Consider the following 12,930-nt stretch of genomic DNA (forward strand, 5'->3'; position numbering starts at 1 on the left):
TAAAAAAAAAAAAGAAGTTATTTTTCATAAAGCTTGTTACGAGTGGAAGCACTTAAGGCTACAAGATTTCAAATCAGTAAGTGGTTACAACTCTACATTATTTAAAATCAGTTCAAAATTGTTGTTATGCGGAGAGAAAATTGTTGATGCTAATATATTATAGAAGATATTTTTACATTTCATGTCTCAAATATGCTCCACAGCAGCAATATCGAGAGAAATGTTTTAAACAATATTATGAATTAATTTCATATTTTCTCGTGCTCGAACAAAATAACGAGTTATTGATGAAAAATTATGAATCTCGACCAACTAGGACGACACCATTCCCTGAAGTGAATGTTATGCATTTTAATAATAATCGTGGTTGAGGTTATGGTCGTGGTCAAGGACGTGACTGTGGCAGAGGAAGAAATAATTATTTTCGTGGTGTTCGTTCTAATCATTCAAATTTCAAAAGAATCACACAAAATGATGATCACAAAGGAAACGTTCCACAAGATAAGAGTTCAAAAAGTGTTGAAAATACATGTTTCTGATGCGGAATGACAGGGCATTGGTCACATACTTGTCGTACGTCAAAATACTTAGTTGATCTTTATCAAACCTCTCTGAAGGAAAAAGAGAAAAATGTGAAAGCAAATTTTGCGTACCAGGATAATGACATATGTAACCCATCCCATATGACAAATTTGGATGTGGCGGACTTCTTTGAATGTCCTGAAGAGAAGATTGGTACAGTTGATGAAACATCAAGTGTTTCTTTTGACTTTGAAAATATCTAGACTTAATGTTATTTTTTTTCATCTCCATGTTTTTTTCCCTCTTAGTAGATGTTAACATTTGTATGTTCCAAATGTTGTTTTTCTTATTGTAATTATTTTCTTTTAAAAAAGAAACCTAGATCATTTTCATATGTTGGGTGACTCAAAAATGAGTAAAAAAGATCTATGTCTTGCAGACAGTGCAACTACACATACAATACTTACAAATAAAAATTATTTTTCCAAACTGACAATGTTGGAAACAAAAGTCAATAGAATATCAGGTTCTGTAAACCTAATTGAAGGGTTTGGAAAAGAAAATATTATTTTGCCTAAAGGAGCAAAATTTACAATTGACAATGCATTGTTCTCTAGTCAATCAAAGAGAAATCTACTTAGTTTTAATGACATATGTTGCAACGGTTATCGTTTTGAGATTGATAGAAAGAATAAATATGGAGTATCTTTACATCATATCTACTGTCTCATATGAAAAACGTATACTAGAAGAGTTGTCTGTTTTATCTTCTGGATTATACTATACTCATATACGAGTAATTGAAACATATGCAACAATGAACCTGAAGTTCATGAATTTAGACATATTTACAATTTGGCATGACAGATTAGGTTATCTAGGACCTATAATGATGAAATGAATTATTGAGAATTCAAATGGACATCCATTGAAGAGCCAGAAGATTCTTCAATCTAATGAATTATCATGTGATGTTTGCTCTTAAGGCAAATTAATTATTAAACCATCACCAGTTAAAGTAGGGACTGAATCACTTGCATTTTTAGAATGAATTTTGGTGATATATGCATCCAGCAGATGGTCACATGTGTGCTTATTATCAAGTTGAAATCTTGCATTTGCAAGATTAGTTGTTCAAATAATAAGTTAAGAGCACAATTTCCTAATTATACAATTAAAACCATTCGTCTTGATAATACTAGTGAATTTACATCACAAGCTTTTTGATAATTATTGTATGTCAATTAGGATAAGTGTTGGCATCTTGTAGCTCACGTTCATATACAAAATGGTTTAGCTGAATCATTTATAAAACATTTGCAGTTAATTGCTAGACCATTGCTTATGAGAGCTAAGCTTCTTACATCTATATGAGGACATGCTATTTTACATGCAGCGTCAATTGTACGTATTAGGCCAGTAGCTTATCATAAGTACTCGCCATTACAATTAGCTTATGGTCATCTATCACACCACGTCCCGTGCCCGGCGTGAGGGACCGTAGATACCACCCTTTTATGATACCTACTATCCAACTGAACCTCTTTCACTACACTCAATAAACTTTAAGTGAAGGAGATAACAACAACTGATTAAGTAGGCCCATTTTATATTACAATAATGTAATGTTCATACAACTCCAAGACTTAATTACAAAGTTTACAACAACCATTCTTAAAACCCTCCGGAAGTGTAACTGTGGCTGGTGGCAGACCTTGACCTTAGCATCACCCTAGAACTCCTCACCTTTCGCTACCTAGGGAAGAAAGACATAAAACATGGAAAACATGAGCTACAAAGCAGTGAGGGGCAATTTTAAATAAACATAAGTTTGATTTTAGAAATTCATTTTTGAGAATACAATTCCACGATCAACAACAATCACATAATAAAATGTAATCACCCCAGCCTGTCAGCTGGACAACCCTGGCATGATCATGTATCTTCCCAGGTATTCTCCGCGAATAACCCATGATGACCAAATTTAGACACAATCCTATAGTCCACTTAGTATATTATTAGTTCCTGTTAGTCATGCTTGAGTACGTTGACAATTCCAGTTAGGTACCTTGACATTTTCAGCCAAGTGTCCACAAGACATGCTAATAGTATCCTGAGTACAAACCTTGTTCCGACATAATGACACATGCATTATGACAATAATACAACAACAATCAAATTTAGGCAAAACACATTTTCCGATCATGCCAATATTTCAAACACAACCTTTATATATATATTCACATATATACATAGAAATCAATCATACAAACAATATAATAATCACTCACCTTGGTTGGTTAGGAACTTTCCTTTCCGAAGTTCCTTAGATTTCCTTGGTTTCCCTTTTGAACCCTAAATTCCAGATTCAATTATCAGCTTATATTACTCATAGTTCCATAACTTATTTTAAGATTCTTCCTTCTGCAAACATGTTCTAAAATGTCTCAGGAAGCTTACTTTAAAATCTTAGCTTATAAATTCTCGTGGTTTGGCCGGAATCATCAAAACATCAAGGCTAGACCAAGCTTACTCGACAGCTCGACCCTTCTGTCTTTTCCTCATTCCCCAGCCCGATTCCTTAAAGATTCGTCTCCGGAAGCCCTACCTTGAAAACTAGACTCTCAAAGATTTTAGGTGGCTTTAGAATCACTCCAAACACACAAGTATTCTGAGAGATATCCTCGTCCCAAATTGATTGTACTTTCAGACCTTCCTGTCCGACAACATCTCCTCCTCTTGGAACTTCATGACCAATGCATGGTTTTTGCCACCAACGCATGCATTCTTCCATCAATGCATAGTCTCCTCTCAATTAGTCTTCATATACTCTTTCTAATGTCCTTTTGAAGAGAATTCGAGTTATAGTCTGAAGAGGTCCTTGGCCCTATTTATAGGCGTCCAAAATCTCTCCAAGGCCGACACCTCTTATTTGGCCGCATGTTCAAGTGTCCTTTCCTTACACTATTAACGCAATCTTTATGTCATCTCAACCCAAGGTGTCTTTCTCCCATTTTACCAACACATAGTCCTCACATTTTCATGTCTTCTTGTGCATCCACCTCATTTGCTTAAGGCCTAAGATTTCTTCTCAACAAGCCACATGTCCGGATGACGACCTTGAATGCGTCCATCCAAACTCATATGCGCCCATCTACTACAAATGCATCCATTCAATCTCATATACGCCCATCCAACGTCATATGCGTTCATTCAACTTCATATGTGTTCATCCAACTGGTGCAACACGCATGTCCGGACACCCCCCCTTGGCACATGCGTCCATCCCATCTTTGCACCCTTGCGGTGTCTTTTTAAATCTCAACATAACACCCTTCAAGCCATTGCCGCCTAGCACCTTTCCCCATATGCGACCTACTAACATCGATTATGCCATTTTCAATTAACGCAACCTTACCTTGTGCATCCGATTGACGCAACTTGGTCGCATATGCTAGATGCTCGCAAGGCTCATCCTAACCTTATTGCTTGGCCGTGCATGTCCTTTTCTTGGTTAGCCATCATCAACTTGTAGCTTTCTCATCAACGCATCACTCGAGTCATAACTCAAGACATTACATCCTTGGCCGCATACCTTCCTCTCCCGCATGGCTTACCCTTGGCCTATACGCTCAACTAAGATTTTGACCAACACTTTTCCAACGCATAGTATTAGCCTTGCCTATGTGCCCACATGCCCTCGGATGTCCAACGCATATAGCATATCACCAATGCATAACAACCTTATGTACTGCAAGCCTTAGCAATGCAAGACGTTTCACCATGCGTCTACCAGGCTTGTCTCATCGTCTAGTATTGCTGTCGCATAGCACCATTGCAAAGCGTTGCCGCATAGCACCATCGCATAGCGTTGCCGCATAGCACCATCGTATAGTGTTGCCGCATATCATCATCGCATAGTGTTGCCACATAGCTCTTGCTCATCGTGTAGCACTGACGCCCATCGTCTAGCGCTGCACTTTACCGCATGTTCACATACCGCATCGCTTAACTCTCTGCTTTGTTACACGATCGTCTAGCGCCCGCTTACACGATCGTCTACCTCATCGTGTAGCTCTGCTCACTTACTATAGATCGCATACCTTATCGCGTAGCGCTGCTCATTTGCTACACGATCGTATACCTTATCGTGTAGCACTACTTATTTACTACACGATCAACCAGCACACGCAACTCCAACGCCCAACATCCATGTCCGTGCAACTTGAGGTTACCGTATGCTTTGCTAACCTCTCAAGACATTGGCTGCCGCATGCTTGTCCCCGCATAGCCTTTCCTTTTGGCAACACTTTAGCCTCTTTCAATACCCAAATAACCTCTCAAATTCTTATGGCCAATGCATTGCACAACACCAACGCTTAGCACAAGGCCAACACATTATCAAATACTTAACCATTTTTCTAGCTTCCAACGTATGGGTTATACTTAACCAAAATTTCACTAGTTACGGCTTATTTCAAAGCTACTAAATAATCTATTTAAACAATTAGAATTTTCCTACTCTTTAACATAGGATTTAACTTATACTTAGTTAATTCCTTTTATCACCCGCTTAAGTAGGAAAAATGGAAATCCGGGTTTCACATCATCAGCCAAATATTACCCATATGAGAATTTTTGGATGTGCAGTATATGTTCCGTGCTCCACCACAACGTACTAAGATGGGTCCTCAAATGAGGTTAGGAATATATGTTGCATATGATTCCCCGTCAATTATTAAATATCTTGAACCCCTAATGGGTGATGTGTTTACTACACGATTTCTGATTGTCATTTCAATGAGACAAATTTTCCAACATTAGGGGGAGGAATTAAGAAGTTGGAAAACTAAATTACAGGAATGCATCGTTATTGTCTCATTTACATCCACATATATATTAATGTGAACTTGAAGTTCAAAAGATAGTTCATTTGCAAAATATAGCAATTTAGTTACCAGATGCATTTATAGATGCAAAGAAAGTAATTAAGTGCTCGCCATAGTTGGTTATGAAAATTCTGGATATTTATCTAATTCACACAAAGCTAGATCTCAAATAAGTTATCTATTCACATGTGGAGGAACTGCTATATCATGACAATCGATGAAACAGACCATAACAGCCACTTCCTCAAAACATGCTGAAATTCTTGCAATTCACAAGGCTAGTCAAGAATGTGTATGGCTAAGATCAATGACTCAACACATTCGTGGAACATGTGGTTTGTCTTCTGGTAAAAATCTACCAACAATATTATACGAAGACAACACAACATGTATATCCCAAATCAAAGGAGGATATATTAAAGGAGATAGAACAAAGCATATTTTACCAAAGTTTTTCTATACTCATGATCTTCAAGAAAATGGTGATATCACTGCACAACAAATTTGTTCGAAAGATAACCTAGTAGACTTATTTACAAAGGCATTACCTGCTGCAATCTTTGAAAAACTGGTGCACAACATTGGAATGCGGCAACTCACAAATCTCAATTGATGTTTCTATGAGGGGAAATAAATATATTTTTTAGGAGTATAAATTATATGAAATATGTATTCTTTTTACTTCACTAGGATTTATTTTCCATTGGGTTTTTTCCTAGTAAGGTTTTAATAACGCATACTTCATATATATATATAATGGCCATCTAAGGGAGAGTATTATAAAGATTATGATAATAGATACCCAGTAGATACTCATGCTTGGTGTCCATGTAATCCACCTCCTATTTGTCAATTTGCCTATAAATAGTAGTATTTGGTGAGTTTTGGGAGTTACACATTGGGAAAATTCCATTATTACCCACCTCAAATCTTTACCAATTAAATTCTTTCTTATTTTGATAACCTTAACCTTCATAATTAACCAATTACAAGATTGCTTTTGGGTTAAGTAAAAATAAATGAATTGGGCTCCCTCTACAAATGACAAAATCCAACATTTATTTAGTTCATAACATACATTTCTTTTCCATATAGATAACAATTTTTGTTCCATTATTCTACTTTTGTTTCATATATTTTAAGATAATTAGTTTCTCTATAACAAATACAACACATTTGTTTTCACTAATTTAACTTTCCGTGCATATATATTTATATTTTCAACGTTTCATTTTACAAATATGTTTGAGAGAGTTATTGGTTTGGTTGTCATAATTATCGGTAATTGAGAGTAACATAGAAAGGTATTTTTCTAATAAAGTTTCAAAGTGCTAGGGTGAGAAAGTACTTATAAAGTGATTTTGACTTAGTGTTTGACCAAAAACATATTTTTCGAAAGCATTATCTTAAGGGTGTAAAACCAAAACGATTGTTTGTGATAAGTATTTTTACTAAGTTATTTGGTTGGATGATATAATATTAATTATCTTCACCCATCAACTTAAGCTTTTAAGTCAATCGATAATTTAAGATAATATCAGAGTAGATAGATTTGGAGATTTCGTGTTCAAACTCCTACAATGGAATTGACGATTTAAGATATTCTTCCACCATAAATTCTATATTTTGTTATTCACTTTCTATTAATGTTTAAAAAACCAAGTCGATTTTTAAAAACTGATTAAGAATATTAGTTTTTTAAACCTTTGTTTTTATTTTTAGAATTTGACTAGAAATTTGAAGTTTCTTAAACAAAGAATGAAAACCTTAATTAAAAATCAGGATGAAACAAACACAAAATTAAAAAACAAGAAACTAAAACCTAAGGTCTCGTTTGGTAACCATTTGATTTTTTTTTTTTTTTGAAAATTAAGCATATTTCATCTACGTTTCTTACAATGATTTGCATTTTTCTTAAGTACAATGATTGAATTCTTAACCAAATTCCCAAAACGAAAATAATTTTTTGAAATCTAGCTACATTTTTTAGTTCTTGAAATTCAGCATGGTTTTCTAAACCATTGATGAAAAGTAGATAAAAAAAATGAAAAAAAATTGGAAGTGAAAGTAGTGTTCATAAGCTTAATTTTAAAAAGAAGAAACCAAAAATAAAATGATTATCAAATGGGATAAAAAAAAAATTACTGTTTGTAAATTTATGATTTTTTTTAATGAAAATATAACTTTAAAAGACAAACTAAAGAAAGAAAAATGAAAAGTGAATGGTAAAGGAGAAGTTTAATAATGTCTTCTCAATACTAAACCTTAAGAAAAAAAAAAATAAACATCGTGTCACATGTAAGCATCATACTTATACTTTTCGATCCTTTGAATTATAAAGAAATTGAGATAGAACAAATAGTGAAGAAAATTGAAACCCAATTTCAAATTATAAAAAAAAAGGACCTTATTAAAAAGGCTAGAATTACACGTTGTGACGTTTACTAGATACAAATTCGAAATACTTTTATAGTTTCTTTCTCATACATTCAACGATTCAAAAGAGTTAGTCACAAAAAGGTTAGAGTCACTCGTTGTGGCGGTCACTAGATACAAATTCGAGATACTTTTATAGTTTCTTTATCATACATTCAACAATTCAAAAGAGTTGGTCACAAAAAGGCTAGAGTCACACGTTGTGGTGGTCAATAGAAACAAATTCGAGATACAAAATAGTTTCTTTCTCATACATTCAACGGTTCAAAAGAGTTAGTCACACGGTTGTGACGGCCACTTAGTAATTGTAAAAGAAAGAAAGTGGGTGGTGGGTCCATTGATATTGAGGAGTGGTAGAGATTTAGTTGAGAGGCAAAATCTAAATAATTTGGTCTAATTGTCTAAATGAAAATGGGTTGGCGTGAAGAACTAAATTAGACATTGGTGACCTTATGATATGCCGGAGACAACTCTATCACGTGTGCCTTTCTCTTTGGGATATGCTTTCCTCTCTTCTTCTTTCTTTCACTCTTCTTCTCTTGTCTAACCCCAAGGAAACATATGCTCGGTTGCTAACAAACATCTCTCTCTCTTCCTCTTTTCTCTCTCTAAACTATACTTTTAACATTCTCGACTACAAGACATATCAATTGTTAACGACACAGCTTGATTTTGAAAAATTGTCGCATCTAGAGTTGGAATAGTGTTCTGAATTTTATGTTTCATATGATCTGCTAGGGTTATTCTATGTCACTTTAAATATAACAATCAGTAAATTAATGAGTTTTAAATGAAAAAATAACTTTAAGAGACGAATTATAGGAAGGAAATGTGGTAAAGGAAAAGTTTAATAATGTCTCCTTTAACAATACTACTAATTAATTGAGATTAAATAGGAGTACACAAGGAAATAATAGCTTTTGATGAGGAGCCTCTTAATTTTACATCAAATAATGTGTTATGTGGTCATTTTGACTATATGTTGTTGTTCATCCCTACATATAACATGCTTTATTGACTATTGTTATAACAACCCTTTATGTGCATCACATTTCAACATAAAAAGGAGGTTAACTATATCTTATTTTATGTACTCTATAATTTTTTGCATTTTTTTTTTTAAATTTTAATATCTATTTAGAATAGTGAGTTTTTCTCATAGTAAAGATAATAATATAAAATATATATAAGAGTTAAACTAATGTTTAAGATTTAAATATATTGAATATTAAATTTAAAATAAGTGATATTTAGATCAAAGAATATCTTATATAATTAAGTGATATTTGGGTCCAAGAATATTAACTTGGGAAGATTTTCTGAACTCAACATGATTGACTATAGAAATTAGAAAATGTAGGATGTTAAATATCTATAGAAAATGGGACCTACTATTTAAAAATACTATTAATTATACAAACCATGACTAACCACCACATTAATTTTAAAAAAGGGAGATTCTTATAAATAAAAAAATTCCAAAAATAATTATATTTTATAGTAAAAAAAATTTGAGAAATGTTTTGTAGTTTTAGAACTTTTTACTATAAAATATAATTTTTAAATATTTTTTATATTTAAAAAGATCTCTTAAAACATAAATTTAAAAATTATCAAATCATTACTTTTTTTTTTTGTTAACCTTTACTGACAAAGGTTAAGAAAACTTTCTATATATAAGAAAGACAAGAATACAACATTTATATATAAAATTCAACTGGTTGAAATAATATATAATTTAACTCGTTAAAATATTATATATTGGATCAAATGATTCATATTGTCAAATTCAAAACTATACGCACATAAATAAATAAATAGAACCAAATTAAAGTTGATAGATTTGAGATGATAAAGATGCATTAGATGAATTAAGTATGAGAATTTATCTAATAATGCAAATATATATTGAAACTTAGCTTCATTTTTTTCCAAATGTCTGATGCATATGATCCTTCTATATTATATTATTATATAAATTGAAAGGACGACATTTCTTTCGTTGATCTAATTTGATCTACACGATCACACTCTTTACTAACAACTCTTCTTCTATCATATCGTATTTAGTTTTGAATGTTTTTGTAATCGTTGAACGTCTTGATAAAATATAAATATTGAAAATATATAAATGCTTTTGTGATAATTTGATTGGAGACATAATTAGTGTGAGGAATTAAAACTCTTGGTTTTCATTATTATTTATGCACACCCAAATCTCCTTGAAACGATTCTCTTCTTTCCATTGATGATGATACCAAAATGTAATCAAACATTTCACTTTTTTGCTTCTCTTTTTTCTTTCATTCATTTCTTTCCAACAAAAGTGTTGTTAGTATATATGTCCCTTTTTTAAAAAATTTCCTTCTAAAATCATTTCTTCATGCACAATAATGTGGAATCAAACAAATTAAATCTAATAAACATTTTTCCCGACAAGACCATCAATCATAATTAAACTAAGTTTCGTTTGAAAGATTTCTTTTTTTTTTTTTTTTTGGTCAGAAGTATAAACATAACCTCATAAAAATTTGAAGCAAGGTGAATAACTCCTATATTACCAAAAAAAATTCTTGAGTAAAGAAAATAAGATCAAACCATGGATATAGTTATAGAGTTTGTTTCGTATACCTTTTAATTTAGAATTATTTTCAAATAAAGAAAAATGAGTCAACTTATTAACAAATGTAGTAAAATTTCAATATCTGTCGGTGATAGACTGCGATAAAATGTATAGCATAATCATTTATAAAATGTCTGCAATTAATTGCAAGACCATCACTTATGTGAGCTAAGTTTTCTTCATCTGTATGAGGACATGCTATTTTGCATGCAGCGTCACTTGTACGCATTAGGCCAGTAGCTTATCATAAGTACTTGCCATGACAATTACCTTATGGTCATAAGCAAAATATTTCTCATCTGAGAATTTTTGCATGTGGAGTATATGTTTCAATTGCTCCACCAACACTAAGATGAGTCCTCAAAGAATGTTGGGAATATATGTTGGATATGACTCCTCATCAGTTATTAAATATCTTGAACCCCTGACGGGTGATGTATTTACTGCATGATTTATTGATTGTCATTTTAATGAGACAAATTTTTCAATATTAGATGAATGAATTAGGAAATTGAAAAAATAAATTACATGGAATGCATCATTATTGTCTCATTTAGATCCTCATATAGATCAATGTGAACTTGAAGTTCAGAAAATAATTCATTTGCAAAATATAGAAAATCAATTACTAGTTACATTTATAGATGCAAAGACAGTAATTGAGTCACATATACCAGCTACAAATGTTTCATCAAAAATTGATATCCCACCACAACAAATTGTCACTAATGAGTTTGGAACTCTCCAGAAGCGTGGTAGACCAATGGGTTCCAAAGATAAAAATCCTAAAAAATGAAAAATAATTAATAGTGAAAAAGATTTGGTTGAGGATTGTTGGGAGGAAAATTAACGTTTGCGTTAATGGATATGTGTTGATAGTCATGCATTGATCATGCGTTAATCTAAAGAATATGCATTATACGTTAATCGTGTATGCGATAACCATGTGTTCCTGTCACAAGTTTTCTTGCTCTCTCTCATCAAGTATAACAAGATCACAAGTTTCTTGGGATGATCCGAGGTCGAAGAAGGAACTTGCAACTAAAAGATGATTGTAAAGTAATGTGTTTGAGGCGGAGAATAAAAATAAAAAGAAAGAAGTTGATTACTATGTGCTACTCCTAAAAATAAAAAGAAAGAAGCTTATTACTATGCACTACTCCTGCCCCTAGCTAAACAGACCAAACAATTGAAGTTTGACTATGAGAATCGGTAGAGATGCAGCAACTATTAACGCGTAATAAGATGTATGGAGAAGTAGGGTTGGGAAAGAGATATCACCAAGTCCTTAAGTTTGGTTACAAGGGTAATCCCAGCTCACCACAATAACGCATCGCACACCTCTCGGTGGTCAACCACATGTTTTATATCTCTATAATGCATGGTTGCATTGAGCATAAGGTTATTCATATCTCTAAGAACACTGCTTACTTTGCTTAGTGAGTTTCACTACTTACCCTCTTGGGCAGTTGGTTATAGCTATTCCGCTCATAGAAAAGCATTGTGATAACCTCGCACTAAGCAAACAGGATTGACTCACTATACTCGCGCAACGCACCTCTCGGTGGTTTGCTATATGTGTCGTATCTCTATGTTGCATGATTGAGTATGCTATAACTCTTGCAATCTGCACTTAACTCATTACGGTGAAAAAAAATTATAAAGTAGAAAAAGATGATGAAGATGATGTTGAAGGAATTAAAGAGATGCATTTATTACAAAATGTATTAATAACTTAAGCCAAATTGTAATACAATATAGAGGTGAGAAGAAAAAATGGATGGCTAGATGTAGGCAATCTTTTGCTTCCATCAGATGTGTGTCAAGACTGTCAGTGGTGCAATGGATGGGCGGTGGAGTAGCCCCTCTCGAGATCTATCTCCGGCAAAGCTCCAGTTGTCAATTGGAGGAAGTTGTGGAAGTGAAGAACTCTCAAATACTTTCTTTCTCATGCTCTCGTCTGTGATCATAGATGTTGTCTTTTTGGCCCTTAATCTCAAATTAATTAATTTTAATTAACTAACTAATCAATATTTTGATGATAACAAACTCAATTTTTAATTACTGAAAATCTTAGTGTTTTAGTATGTCTATAGCGTAGAGCTCGGAACAACAATTCCAAACCTCTTGAATCACTCAAATCGGAGCTAAAACGAAAACGATATGACCGAAACAATTCTATAGAGAAAATACCGTGGTGGATGATGTGGCATAACCCGACCATTTGCATGTAGACATGTGGCAGCATATTGGTTGAATGGTGGATCATTAAGAGATTAACATATGATGGACTTTTGATTTTTGGATTGATTTAAAATTAAAAAAATTGAAATTAAAAATAAATTTAATATTATTTTATGTTTGTGTCTAACGGCTAGTTTATTACACATGGTATGTTTTTTATTTTTGGATTGACTTTAAAAGAATGAATTTTAAAAAAATGAATTAAAAGGAAAATAA

This window comes from Benincasa hispida, chromosome 9 (genome assembly GCF_027475165.1).
Source record: "Benincasa hispida cultivar pf3 chromosome 9, pf3_genome.v1.1, whole genome shotgun sequence".
Taxonomy (NCBI): Eukaryota; Viridiplantae; Streptophyta; class Magnoliopsida; order Cucurbitales; family Cucurbitaceae; genus Benincasa; species Benincasa hispida.